This window comes from Eptesicus fuscus, chromosome 4 (assembly GCF_027574615.1).
Source record: "Eptesicus fuscus isolate TK198812 chromosome 4, DD_ASM_mEF_20220401, whole genome shotgun sequence".
Taxonomy (NCBI): domain Eukaryota; kingdom Metazoa; phylum Chordata; class Mammalia; order Chiroptera; family Vespertilionidae; genus Eptesicus; species Eptesicus fuscus.
The window spans coordinates 80,667,737-80,683,168 of NC_072476.1; the positions used below are offsets into that span (position 1 = coordinate 80,667,737).

At 44.1% G+C, this 15,432-nt stretch overlaps 1 non-coding gene across 1 annotated transcript; it reads left to right on the forward strand.

Annotated features, from left to right (window-relative positions):
• Positions 1-1,348: 1,348 nt before the first annotated feature.
• On the forward strand, positions 1,349-1,455 carry LOC114230187 (U6 spliceosomal RNA). The gene has a single exon (XR_003616049.1). It is a non-coding gene; the product is annotated as a U6 spliceosomal RNA (small nuclear RNA).
• Positions 1,456-15,432: the final 13,977 nt, after the last annotated feature.

Here is a 15,432-nt window from a genome sequence, read left to right on the forward strand (position 1 = left end):
AGGCAGCCAGACAGCTGACCCAGCCCAGGAGGATGCTCATGGCTGGAAGACATCTGGAACACAGCTCTCCTGGCTCTAGTCCCTGCCATCTATCTTATTCCTATTCTGGGCTATCCCAGGGGGCATTTATAGATGAAGAAGCATCTTGGAAGGGGTTCCCCATGTTCTGATTTGAGGGGCACAGCTAACAGATGGCCCGAACAGAAACACCTTCCCCTGACTCTGACTACCAGATAGAAACTCCCTATTGGAGCCCCTGAGACGAGTCCTAGAAGACTTCTTTTTGAAAGCAGACAGCGGGTTGTGTTACATGCTATTTGCAGATATTGACAATCAGTATGGCCACAGATTATCTCTATACCTATGAGCATTTGTTAAGAGAAGAATAAAGGTTGACTTGGGTAGGAGAACAAGGAATTCCTACCCATAAAATCCTCAAGCAAACAGAGCTCACCTCAGAGCCTACCTGCATTCATCTGTTAGGAATGACAGTCCAGAATTAAGCCAACGCTGAGTTTACCAGATAGCCACTGTCTCTGACAACCTCCCCCCAGGCATTTGGCTGCATAGGGAGAAAAGGAAACTGACAAATCTTCATTATGTTAATTACGTTAATTATGACAAGTTCTTTTCCACATTCAGAGGGAAGCATTGTTTACAAAAGTTGAAATCTGTGCTCTCTCTAAAGGCTCTCCAAGATAAGAACCACTTCGCGTAGGAGAAACCAAGGAATTCTGTTCCCATTCTTGAGTGAGACATTTTCTAGAGCCAACAAGATATTCCTAGCTCTCATTGCTAACAGACTAGGTTCTCACAATTTGTGTAATTATCTGGCCCACTAACGACTCCCTCTAAACTGGGGTGGCATTGTCTGTCTCTCAAAGTTTGGCATCTTCCGAGAATGGTACAAGGCACTTCCACCCACCTGTACGCACCTGAAGCCCTCACTCTGCTCCTCTCTGCTTCTTCCTTCTTGAGTTGGATCCTCCTTCTTCCCAATTCCCTAAGTCATTTCTTTATTTTTCTTTCCAAGAGTTTTCTAAAATACTTCTCTAGTTAGAAGACGGGTAATTAGTACATGTGAATGTCTCCTATAAACAAAATGCTCATAATTTTTCCTGATTCCAGCCACACATCTGCCACCACATCTGGACTCCATGAAGCCTGAAACACTGCCACCACAGACACTCCCACAACCGTGTGTCTGCTCTCACTTCCTCTTGGTGACGTCAGTGCTCCACTTCATACCTCAAGGCAGGCATTCCCCATCCCTGTCCTCCTTGATTTCAAAACACTGCCCAATAGAAATACAACGTGAGCCACATCTAAGTTTAAATTTTCTAATAGTGTGCTCGCTTTGGCAGCACAAATACTAAAATTGGAACGATACAGAGAAGATTAGCATGGCCCCTGCGCAAGGATGACATGCAAATTCATGAAGCTTTCCATATTTTTTTAAATAACAAATAAATAACTTTCCTAATAGTCACATTAAAAAGGTAAAAAGAAATGGGTGAGGTTAACTTTAATAATATATTTTATTTAACCCAATATATCCAAACATCAACATGTAATCAAGAAAATTATTAATGAGCTACTTTACATTTTTTTCCATTAACTTTTCAGAATCCACTACATATTTTATGTTTATAGTACATCTCAATTTAGATGCTTATATTTCCATTGGAAGTACTTGGTCAATATCTAGGTTTCATAAAATTTACAACAGAAAAGTAGATTCACATACCCAAGCTGTTCCAAACAGACTTAAATGTTTTCCAATAAATCAGTATCCATTTTTTTAATTTAAATTTAAAAATCAATTCTACCTGTATCCATCCTCATGAGAGGCTGTCCTCCTTCTACACTCCCTGTAACTTCAGAATCAAAGGTGGTGTTGCCTTTCTCTTGATTATGAATGATACTCCAATATACTTATCCAATGCCCTGTTCACTGAAACTCATAGCATCTTCTCCCCTTCATCATCGCCTACTGACCTCCTAGTCATTCCCCTACCTCTGTCAGCCCCTGGTGTCTGGTCCCTCTCCTCCTCGTCATTCCAGTCTCTGGATAATCTCAGTGCTGTGCGATGTCCCAACCAACACCTGGCCTCAGAGTTTGCTGACCCCTGAAGGTCAGTGGCCTTCAATTCCTTTCCTTTCCAGCAACCCACATCCAAAGCTACCTTCTAGATTTTGTCATAACCCTAAACTATTCCATGTCTCAAATCAAATGCTCATGCCATTCCACATCCATGCTTCGCTAGCTTCCTGGTCCTTTCATTCCTCTGACCCAGTGGTTGGCAAACTCATTAGTCAACAGAGCCAAATATCAACAGTACAACGATTGAAATTTCTTTTGAGAGCCAAATTTTTTAAACTTAAACTTCTTCTAATGCCAATTCTTCAAAATAGACTCACCCAGGCCGTGGTATTTTGTGGAAGAGCCACACTCAAGGGACCAAAGAGCCGCAGTTTGCCGACCACGGCTCTGACCATATAGAAACACTCAGACCTTGGAGACCTCCCTGTCCTCCCAGTCCACCATCCAAACTCCTGTGCTCACGGCACAAAGAGAGGATGAGGAGTAGAGTCTCAGGCTGCACATAACCTCTGCCACTACCAGCCATGAGGCCTTGGGCCTCTCTTTCCCCCTGTCTAAAATAAGGTTAGCAACCCTGTTGAGTAGGTTCTCTGAGAATAAAAAATAAAGCACTTAGTACTGTGTAGTCATTAAATAAATTTGTGAAATAAACTTTCTTACCCAGCCAGGATAAAACAATACTCTCCCCAGCACACTCTACTCTCCTGTTCCTTTGTCCTTCTGCCCCACCCAGCAGGCAAAGCCATACCCAGATCAAGACTACTGTCTGCCTTCTTATTATCTATACCAGCACTTTCAACTGGTGTTCCGCAAGAGTTTTTAAAACATGCAATACCTGACTATTAAGTCGGGGCACTGACCTCTTTTCCCTTAGATTGTCAAGAGAAAATAAAAATATGACAACAGCCAACAACAATAGGCATCCTGTGTGAATGAATCAAAAGTATACCTTTTTTTTTTGTCAGATCAGCAAAAAATATATTTTTTGGTGTGCCTCAGAATTTTAGTAATTAGTTTGTCCCATGAGATGAAAAAGTTTGAAAATTGCTGATCTATACGCAGGCAACTAAGACCTACTCAAGAAATCTGACAGAGCGTGGCAAACTGGTGTGAACATAAACGCTAGGTCTCCTGTCAGCATTCCTGCGTGAGCAGTTTATTCGCACTCAGTCAGTTCTCTCTGCCATTCCCCTCTCCTAACAGGCTTTTCCCCTGAAGGCTATGAAGGCCAGGGGAAACACTGGCAAATCTCTAATGAGAAATTATTGGAGAACTGGTTTGGGATTTTTGTTTGCTTTTGCTTGATTTCACACTGTAGTAACAGCTGTGCTATAGAAAAATGAAAATGGTCTCTGCTCAGTCTAACTCATCTCTGGGAGGGCAGAGTTGCCCAGACTTGAGGAACTGGGATGCTATTGTCAGAAGAGAGCAGCTGGAGAGCCAGGGGAAATTACAGAAGGCATGGAAATGAAGCTGAAGGAAGAAAGGAATTTCCTTTAGAAGAAACTGAGGCTCTTAGAAACCAGACTGGGCAAACTCAAGAGAGGTGTCGCTATCCCTGCTTTTAAGCATAGTGTGGTGGGCTAAATAATGGCCCAAAGATGTCCAGCATCTGTGACTACACCTTATAGGAAAAGGGGAATTTGCAGATATAATTAGGTTAAGGATCTTGAGGTGGGGAGAATATCCTGCACTATTGGGTGGGCCCCAGAGATAACCACAAGTGTCCATAAGAGAAGGAGGCCCCGGGAGCCTTGATGTTGAAGTCGGAGTTGTCATGCCAGAAACAGGAGATTAGAATGATGTGAGGAAGGGGTTGATCGTGAGCCAAGAAATGTCAAGACAGCCTCCAGAAGCTAGAAAAAGCAAGGAAACAGACTTTCCCCTTGGGAGTATAGCCCTGCTGATACCTTGACTTTAGTAAAACTGATTTTGGAATTCTGAACTGCAGAACTGTAAGAGAATTAAACGTCTGTTGTTTTAAGCCATCAAGTTGGTACAAGTCATTTGTTACAGCAGCAGTAAGAACCTAATACACACAGGTAGTGTGGAAAACCTCAAGTGCTATAGGAGTATTTCCAGGGTACGGGTCTGGCCTGTGCCACGAGGGTGCACACTCAGCCTTGGTCATTAGGGTCTCATCCCGGTCACTAAAGCACGCCCACAAAGGACAGTCATAGGGACAGCACTGGATCAGTGCGAGCTTGGGCTCAACGGTGCTCCTACAGATGGTGCCTCCTAGAAGGAAGCAGCCCGCTCAGAGGAGGAGTAGAAGGACTTACTTGAAAAACAGATGCTTTAGCTCTGGACAGCATGGTTCAATGGTTAGAGCCTTGGTCCTTGCCACCAAAGGATCTCAGGTTCGATTCCCTGTCAAGTGCACTTACCTGGGTTGCAGGTTCCATCCCACGGATGCAACCAATGGATGTGTCTCTCTCCCATCAATGTTTTTCTCTCTCTCGCTCCTCTTCCCACTCCCTTCCACTTTCTCAAAAAAAAAAAAAATCTCTATATAGATTTGTTATGGTTTGAATTGTGTTCCCCCAAAATTCATATGTTGAAGTCCTAATACCCTAAAACATTTGGGTCGTTCAAAAATAGGGTCACTGCAGATATAATCTGTTAAGATGAGTGAACCCCTACTCCAATATGACCAGGGTCCTCCTAAAAGGGGAAATTTTGGGCAAGAGACATAAAGAGAACATCACACAGATTGGAGGTATGCGCCTCAAGCCAAGGAACTGCAGAAGCTCAGAGAGAGGCCAGGAGGAGACCCCCCTGCAGAGAGAGCATGGCCTGACGGCACCCTGACCTCAGCTCTGGCTGTCAGCCTGGGAGACAATACATTTGGTGTTGAAGCCATTCCATTTGCAGTACTTTGTAAATATATATTTTTAAATTGATTTCTGAGAGGAAGAAAGGGAGAGAGATAGAAACATCAATGATAAGAGAGAACCATTGATCGACTGCCCCCTGCACGGCCCCCAACGGGGATCGAGCCCACAACCCGGGGTATGTGCCATTGACCAGAATCAAACCCAGGACCCTTCAGTCCGCAGGCCGACACTCTATCCACTGAGCCAAACCAGCTACAGCCATTTGCAGTACTCTGTTATGGCATCCCTCACAAACAAAATTCTGAGGAAACAATAAAGAGAAGGCATAAAAGCTCCCTGATGCAGTAGACAGTGGAGGAGTGAGAAAGACTTATTTGAAAAACAGAGGCAGGGTAAAGAAAGAAAAAGCCCGTTGCAAAGAGCAGGTTAAAAACATTACAGCTCAGCCTGGCCTGTATTAAATCTAGTTATAATTTGGCCTGACTGTTTGCATGAAGACAATAAAAATAACAATCACATAGGCTTTTTTTTTTTAAAGATATGCTTTGCTGGAATTTCATGATTGAGCTTTAATTAGCCTCACAGAGCATCAGGTTTTCCTGCAATACCTTTAGACTTGGGTGAATTCCTCAAGTTGAGGTCCCCAATGATGTCTTGAGGTTCCTTCTTTGGCATCTTCCAGGAAAGCAACCTTTGTTCCTTTCCTGGAAAGACGACCATGAACCACATGACCAAGCAAGGTACCAGGCTTTCTCCAAGGGGCTCTTACTGGCTTCATCCTTAAAGCTTTCTGGTGAAATCCAGAGCCCAGGCATGTTAGACATGACATTCCAAAGTCTTTGCTAATAGAACCACAATTGGAAACTGGTCTTACTGAATTCATGCAAAGAAACATATTGCCATGACTCACTCATTAAAAACTGCCAAATTCTGGAGGGATAAGGTAGAGCGAAAAATATATATAATTTACCAAATTGCTTTAAAAATGCTTCCTTATATATAAAAAACAAAAAGTTAATATTCAGTGATACTTTCAAAAGTTATAAAAAAAAAACAACTATATAATTATTTTCAATTCATTCAGTCCCATAATCAATTTTTTGTTTTTCCTGATTTTTCCTGTCAGTACTTCTATAAATCCAGATAGTCTATAGAATTCTAATAATTTTTATCCAGCTCAAAGGGAAAATGTCAAAAGGGTATGTCAAATGGGCAGTTTACAGGCAATGGGAGCTGGAGATTTGCAAAGGCCTGCAGGTAAGCAAAGGGCTGGGAGTCTTCAAAGGGCTTAGTGATATGCAAAGGGCTGGGGGTCTTCAAAGGGCTGGCAGCTCTGATTTCTGCAACAAGGTTGTTAATCTTTCCATGATAACATGATGGTGAGGATGGGCTCCATTTCCAGGTGAGCTCCCAGGTCCCACATGCAACTCCCAGCCAGGTTGAATGTGCCTTCTTTTTTTTTTTTTTTTTTTGCCCGCAACCAAGGTACATGCCCTTGACTGGAATCGAACCTGGGACCCTTGAGTCCGCAGGCCGACACTCTATCCACTGAGCCAAACCGGTTTTGGCTGAATGTGCCTTCTTTAATCAGAACAAAACAATCACAGTTAACAGAGCATGATTAATATTTTTTACAATTATAGCTGGTCCCCAATATTCTATTTCTGCCCCTATCACAAGGCCTGAAATCATTTGTTTTGGCCTGGCCAAGGCATTAGGATGAGTTAATTAAATGTTTGACCAAATATGCAGGCTGATATTTAAGTTGATAATTGTGTATGGCCCTTGAATGATATTTTAAATATCCAAATGGCCCTTGGCAGTAAAAAGGTTCCCCACCCCTGCTAGGATCAAACACAGTGAACAACCCTTGATTCAGTCAACTCAAACAAAAGTTTCATTAACCCAATCCTTGATGGGCCACAGGCCAGGGAAGTGGGAAATGCGAGTATGGTGCAGAGAATATGTTAATATTCTGGCTTCGCTTTATTTATTGTGTAGTTTACATGCCAGAAGACATAATCTGGTCCTTTGATATTTTAAACACTAATATTAATTCAGGTCCCCTCTCCCTCAGAATCTGCCCTGTAGGGGGCTGCATTCCCAAGGTCACTACCAGCTCTCAAAGTTCGGTTCCCAGGAGACTCTCCACCTCTTACTGGGCCTCCTCACCGGGCTGTTCTCCTGGAAATTAGTCATTTTCCCTTGAGTGCCCCAGCAACTTGGCCATTGCCAATACTAAAAGCAAAACACCACTCACCCAAGTCATTAGCACATGCAGCCTAAGGTGACAGGAGGGAGTTCAGAGGGGGTTGCAATGGCAGAGCAAACAACAAATAATTTTGAAGAGAATATTAAAAATCCCTGTTCTTAAAGGGCTTGCCCACTGCTCCATGAAGAAGACCTGGTGGTCCATCTCTCCCACAGGCTCCAAGCTCCTCCGCTGCAGTGGGGCCTCGCCCACCTCACACTCAGGTGTGAGTCCCAGGAAGGTCCTCAGGTCCCTGCAGGGCATCACCTTCCCTCCCGAAGTGGCTCCCAAAGGTTTTCCTAAATGGAGACAATGGCCTCCCTAAGATTTCTGGGGCCAATAATTAAGCTGTCCACCCCAATACTACTCAAATCTGGTTTAAACTGGTTCCTTTATTTTGTGGGTTGTTGTGTGTGGGGTTTTTTTAATTCTGCTCACTTCACTTTCCCTTCTTTTTAATAACCAATTAGTGTGATTTGTTCTATTTTTTAGTTTACTGCTGCTTTTGGCTCAAGTTTCTGCTTATAAATAAACCTACTCTGATTCACCTACACTATGCATTTTGCTTTACATCATGTTTTGACAAATCCTGACAAAGTTAAAAAGGAATATGAAGCAACCAACTGCCTCCCACTTCAAACTTATCTTAAGAAGTTAAAATTGCCCTAGCCAGTTTGGCTCAGTGTATAGAGCGTTGGCCTGTGGACTGAAGGGTCCCAGGTTTGATTCTGGCCAAGGGCACATGCCCAGGTTGCAGGCTTGATCCCCAGTGGGGGGGGGGGGGGGGCGGGGGGGGGCATGCAGCAGGCAACCAATCAATGATTCTTTCTCATCATTGATGTTTCTATCTCCTCTTCCTCTCACTTCCTCTCTGAAATCAATAAAAATATATTTTAAAAAAAGAAGTTAAAATTTATTCTTGCTAATAACAACCCAACAAGTGGGTACTTATAAAAATTAGTCAATCTTTTTTCTAAATATGATAAAAAGATTGACTTTCATTCCAAAATAATTGTACAGAATTGAGTCATTAAATTACTAACACATTTCTTTTCTTCAATCCAGGAATAGCATCAGGATGTATAAGTGATTTCACACATATTTGGACATTTGCCCCCTTCCAGTGCCCTTAAATTCATTTCGTCTCATTTAAATGTTAAAAGCAGGGGAGGAGAAAGGAGGCATGTTTTTGCTAATGGTGGACAGTTTGACTACACTGTTGTGTCCTAGGAATTCTAAAATTTTGTCTCTAACTTCCCTGCTCCCTCTCACCTCCTTTAGAGACAAGTTCTTTGTATTGTGTACACTCTAGTTATCTCCTTAAAGAGTGAATTCTATATGAGTGCAGGTAATAGATTCTGTGAAAAGAACACAGACATGAATACTTGAATTCTGGCTCAGCCATTTCTAGCTATATAACATTGTATGAGTTCTTTAGCCTCTTTGAGACACAGATTCCCCATGTATAGCTTGGAGTTATCAGAAAATTTATCCAAAATGTCAAAATAGGCAAGAAGGCTTACCAACTGTTCCGTGTGGTGCTATGTTTGCCTTTCTATTCATCTGGGATGTTTTTTCTCTGTCGGAGCAGAATTTAACTTGCACATTTTTGTCCAGTAGGGGTTGATGGGGTTCAGGACGCACTACCCTAAATATGACATCTTGGCTTACTGAGTATCTTAAACTGAAGGAATTTGAGGGGGGGAAGGGAGCAAAAGCAGAAGGTCACTCTGACCTCCTCCCCTCCTTCCCTGAAACAGGTCCTGCCGCTCCCCTGTGAAAGGCCCCTCCCTGTGCCAGGAGGAAGACATTCTTATCACCAGATGGGGAGTTGGGGGCCCAAAAAAATCTGTACCCACAAACCTTGTTAAATAACCCTAATCTGCCTAGATACTCTTCACCATTCACTACCCCAACCCTAAACCCCTCTGTGTTGTCAATTCTTCACAAATTTCTTGTTTCTTTGTCTAAAGGGTATAAAAACGTCCTGTTCTGGTCACTTCTTGGAGTCTTTGTTCTCTTGTGAAGGCTCCTGTGTACATGTAAAAATTCAATAGAATTTGTATGTTTTTCTCCTGTTAATCTGTCTTTATTAGTTTAATTTTCAGACTCAGCAAGGGACCCATACCAGGGTCAAGGAAAACATTAGAGGATGCAAATAATTTCACTCCAGGGGAAGATACAAACACAAAGAGTATGGATTTTGGTCATGCTGGATGGGACTCAGTTTTATGTCTTACCAGCAATCTTACCCTAGCAATTACTACAGAGTACCTAGCTTCTCAGATGTTCTCTGAACTAGTTTAAACATCTTCATGGTTCTTTCACTAATAAGCTAAATAAATTTTTTGCTATATGTTCTTTTTATATTTGCAAGAAACCCATTATCTTATTTCTGTGACATTATGCCTTAACAGAGGGAATCACTTCTACATCTTTGGGTTATGCGCAGATTCAATGAAGAAAAATAAATAAATAATGAGTTTATATTTTACTAATCACTTAGTCTGTGCCAGCACTGTTTCTAAACCTGCATTTTATATGTACTCATTCATTTAATCCTGACGACCCTCTAGGTGGTGCATAATCCCCATTTTATAGACAAAACTGGGGCATAAAATAGCTGAGAAAGTGACCCAAGGTCACAGGACTAGTAAGTGTCAGAGCTGCTGTACAAAAACCCTGTAAGTCCTTTAAGGAAGGTAAGGGACCTACGTGCCTGGGACTTGCTAGAAGCCCTCGTCTTCCTTTTCTATGACCGGGCGGCACCAGGGCCCAGCTGACCTTAACACGTGGCCTATGATGAGAAAGTGGTAGTTAACAGTTCATTGCCAGCCGCACCCTGGCTTTTCTGTAGCTCTTGATCCCCGGCCTCCTCCCCTGTGCTCAGCATCAAAGGTCTGAGAGACAACCATGACCACAGACTTCTGCACATCACCTGAGGGAGCTCCCAGGGGTAGCCCCCAGGCCCGCAGGGGCCCCTGAGACTTTGTCAGATGGCCCATGAGGTTAAAATCATTTCCATAACAACATTAAGACATCATGTGTCTTCTTCGCCGTTTCTGACTTTTGCAAAAGCAACAGTGGGTAACCTGCTGGTATTTTAACACAAACCAGGGCAGTGGTGCCAAACTGTATTTGTGGTCATTGTATCCTTCACCAGCATGACTCACAGTTAAAAAAAAAAAAAAAAAGCCAGTTTCACTTTAAATCTCCTGGATGCGTCAGTAAAAAAAAATAGCAATTTTAGCAACTCTCAGCCCTGAGTATACATCTTTTTAATAAGCAGTGTGTTGAAGTCGGAAGTGCACATACGGCATTTCTGCTGCCTCGAGGTCGCCAGAAGGAAAAGCACTTGTAGGACCATGTCGAGCTGAACTAGCTGCTTCCTCATGGTACACCGGTCACGCCACTCTTCTCACTGAATAGTTTGTTTTGGCTAACACAGTCATTTTTCATAAACATCCGTTATCTATGTTAATGTATAATGGGTTTATTGCTGTTATCCTTAAAGAAAAAAATATTTTTGAAAAGGTTTTATTTCTAATATGGTAAAGACTGACAGATAAAATAAAAACTCTTCAGAATCCTCAGTCATCTTTAATAGTGTCAAGGGGCTTGAGACCTGCCCCGTGAGGAGGAGGTTTAGGTTCCCAGCAGAGGGCTTTGTTGCCTCTGCAGGGCAGGACCCATGCAGGTCAGAAGGTGTCCCATTGGCGTGGCCTGGAGCCTGCCTCGCTGCAGGCGGGTCTTTAAGTAAGGACACACTGCCCTTCACATTCGTCTCCGAAGATCCCGGCTTCCTCCCTATCACAGGTCCTCCTGTATCTCACCTGTCCTCTGCAGCAGCTATAACATCCCAGTAGAGAAGAGCCTAACCGTAACTTTCATTCTTCTGTGTCCAGTAAGTACCTGACAAATGGTAAATGCTTCATATGCAGGTTGATTTGCATCAGGAAAAGGTGTCTCCTAAGGAGCTATGTTCTGGAGAAGGACTCGGATCTGTTGTTCACAGCAGCCCGACGCAGGCCGCGACGCAGGCTGGGATACAGCTCCTTCTGCCTCTTTCCGAAAGGACCACTCTCTTCAACCACAAGGCCAGGAGGAAAGGGGAGGACTTCCTTCTAGTCAGCCAGACCAACCAAGTTTGACTGTTTCCTTCTAGCGTTGCAACCAGATTCCCCACATAGGGCACTATTTGTCAGCCCACAGCACACTGAAACAACTAACATCTGCACAGCACACAGGGAGGAGGCAGTTGAGTTTAACAATCTTAGACTTACGTGGCACGTCAATCTTTTTATGTCCTGTAGACCTCACATGGGATTCTCACACCACTGCTAATTCTCACAACACTGCTGCTAATTCCCACAACACTGCTAATTCCCACAACACTGCTAATTCTCACAACACTGCTACTAATTCTCAGAACACCACTGCTAATTCTCAGAACACCGCTGCTAATTCCCACAACACTGCTAATTCTCACAACACTGCTAATTCCCACAACACTGCTAATTCTCACAACACTGCTGCTAATTCCCACAACACTGCTAATTCTCACAACACTGCTGCTAATTCTCACAACACTGCTACTAATTCTCACAACACTGCTAATTCTCACAACCCTGCTGCTAATTCTCAGAACACCACTGCTAATTCTTATAACACTGCTGCTAATTTTCACAACACTGCTACTAATTCTCACAACACTGCTAATTCCCACAACACTGCTGCTAATTCTCACAACACTGCTGCTAGAAAGGGAAGCCATTATCACTTCCCATCAAGCAGTGAGCAGATCGGCAAGAGAGATGAAACCACCCACCCACATCCCCACTACAGCTTGGAGCCGTCAGTCCTGGTAGCCAGGTCTCCAGACCCTAGCACAGTGTCCTTTCTCCTTCCCTGCAGGAACTGACTCCTGCTGTCACTCTGCTTTCGAAAGGGGCAAGGAGAAGGCCAGCAGCCATCTTGGCTCTCACATTTTTAAAAAATATATTTTTATTGATTCCAGAGAGGGAGGGAGAAAGAGAGAAATATCAATGATGAGAGAGAATCGTTGATTGGCTGGCTTCTGCACGCTGCCCACTGGGGATCAAACCTGCAACCCAGGCCTATGCCCTGACTGGGAATCGAACTTCTACCTCCTGGTTCCTAAGTTGGTGCTCAACCACTGAGCAATCCCAGCCGGGCTGCTCTCACATTTTTGTTTCTTGCTCAGAGTCTTTGATTCAGAAGCAAGAGTACTTCATTTTTAAATAAATTGCATCCCTACCTGGAATATTTTCATCCTTAAAAATGCCCAGTATGTCTGCGAGATTCCTTATGGATAGCCCCATAAATCACGACTCTGAACAGCTTGTCCAGAACAAGTGAGCCTCACTCTGTGGAATAGTGATATAATTCCCTGCTCTCTCTTATGTCTTGTCTAGTAATATGTGTCCAAGCACTAAAGTTGTAACATATAGAGACACATATATTCAGGCAGTACATGTTCCTTATTTTCCAGGTGGTCAGACACAGATCAAGTCTGAGAGCACTTTCCCCAAATACTTTGCTGTAAAAAGGAAGTAGGAGCTAAAAAGCAAAATACCCCAACATGCTAGGGCTTCCTGCATGGTCCACTCACTGCTTCAGTATCTGGAGTAATGATCTGGGGCAGTGGTCGGCAAACTGCGGCTCGCGAGCCACATGCGGCTCTTTGGCCCCTTGAGTATGGCTCTTCCACAAAATACCACGTGTGGGCGCACACATACAGTGCGATTGAAACTTCGTGGCCCATGCACAGAAGTCGGTTTTCGGCTCTCAAAAGAAATTTCAATCGTTGTACTGTTGATATTTGGCTCTGTTGACTAATGAGTTTGCCGACCACTGATCTGGGGTAAGAACGCTACAGTCCAGACGCAGGCGGGAAGCCATCCGCGGTTCTATGGCTAAGACAGGGGTATTTGTAAACAGGCTCACTTGTTTTTGCTCCCAGGCTATCGTTACACAGGTATATTCTTACGGGACCACAGACAGTCCAGATGCACATCTTCAAAACGTCACGGGGGATTTCAAGCAGGGTCAGATTTGCACTCAGATTTGAGAGGCTACTCTCATGATACTCAAGTTATGACCATTTCACCAGTGCTTTCCTCACCGCCACAAACCTGGGACTGGTGCAGGCAGAGGACACTCACCTGAAATGAACTCCCATTCCAGGACTCCGGCCTCCCGGCGACGCCAGTCTAGCAGAGGTCTTCCTGACTGTTAATGGAAACAAGGAATGCTGGACTTGAGGTAGGGCTGGTTCTTTAAATTCCATGGTGAACAGAGTGCGCAGCGATCAATGGAGCGGTCCCGTCTAGTCTTCACTCCTTACTTCATTTCCCTGCTCTAGGTTTTCTCTTCTGACAGTGCCCAAGGGCCTCAGACAAGGGCCTCCGTGAAGCCAAGGCGACAAAGTCCCGAGCTTCCCTGTGGCTGACTCCCGGCTCTGAGAGGCTGGGATAGGCCTGGGAGGGCCACGTGCCAATTATGCGGCTGATTCTATCACACTCCCCAGCTGCTGGAAGCAGAGGCTGCTTGTTGACTCCTTTTAACATTTCCCAGCAGCTTTGACCTGTTGTTGATGCTAAACTTCACCAAAGCATGAGTAGCGTGTTCTGAGACTAGGCTTTGGAGTCACACAGGCCTAGGTTAAAATCCCAGCTATGTCCTCTCTCTGGCACCTGCACAAGCCACTTACCTCCTCTGAGCTTTCTCGTCTGCAAATGGGAAACAAAAATACCCATTTTTGAATATTACAGGAGATATCGTATGTAAAGTTCCCAGAACAAAGACTGGTACATAAATGTGTTTCCTTGGCCTTCTATATTCCCTTCAAACGTAAGGAAAGAGAGTTGAGTCAATCGATGTGAAAAAGCAACAGCTTTTCCTAATCTATCTCTAGTCCTTTGCTGTGGACTGCCCACGTGGCATCCACTTATCCAGAAGATGCTATTACTCATGGGCTCCTAAGAATCAAGACTTATCGCCCCAGATACACCCCTTTCCTTGGGAAGGGGGAGGATATTGACAGAAGTCTGGAAAGATTCGCTCTCCCAACCACAGGCTACAGCAATGGCTCTTAAGCGGGCTGCACAGTGAAATCACCTGGAGAGCTAGGGCAACATACCAAGGTGCTTCCCACCCTCAGAGATTCTGACTTAATTGGTCTAGACCTGGGCATCTGTACTTTAAAGGCTACACACATGATTCAAGTAAATAAAAGACTGAGAGTCACTGGGGTCCAGTTGAAAAGCACCTAGGCTACCCCAGAGGGGAATTCGGCTTCAGTCTCTTCTCTGGATGCCCGTCACCTGTCAGAGGTTGATTCATGACATTAATATGTCTGTCTCCTTGGGACTGGCAATAACCCTAGCCAGCAACTAGTAGAGGGAGCCTGGCTCTAGTCACTTATTCACAATGTGAATTTTAAATTCGGCCCCAAAGCCTCAACCACCTTCTGATCTTGCGTCAAACAAATACAGCTCCTCACTGTTCGTGGCAGACTGAGGCTGTGATGCCTCTGACTCTTTCTGTTGTGTTTGTCTTGGGACATTTGGGGCTTCTAATATGTGATCTTGCTTTTACCTTCAATTCATTTACCTATCAATCCTAATTCCAACAACAATAAATGGTTAAACTATAAAATATTCAAGCAAAGAAGAAAGCATCTTTTATACTCCTCAATTGAAAATTAGGTTGCTTAAGAAAACGTAAAGAATTTTATTCTCTAGACTCGTGTTCAGCGATCTAAGCCAGGAGGATGGGGAGAAGGGGAGAAGCGGGGCTTGGTGGGAGGGCAGGGACAGCTGAAGGAATAAGAACCCATGAGGGAAAGAGTTTGCAGACAGCCATGGTCTATGGTTTATGTTCCTAGAGCCCTTGCTGGAACACCTCCATCTGGGCAAGAAGTGAGGAAGTCAGGAGAATGTCCTGGCTTCTAGCCGACGTTCCTCAAGGGACCCTGGTTACGTAAAAAATGACTGGTGGCTGTGACTTCTTGTGTGTGCTGCCACCTTCTGGACAAGGCACTCTTCCCTTCCCACATCATCCTTGATAGAGCATGTGTCACAACCCAACTTATAGATGAGGAACACAGAGCCTCTCAGAGGAAGTCACTCACCTTCAACCAAGGTCAAGTTCAAATCCAAGTCTTCTGGTTCAGTGTCTTTTCCATGACCCCAGACATGATTAAGATGGTGCTTTTT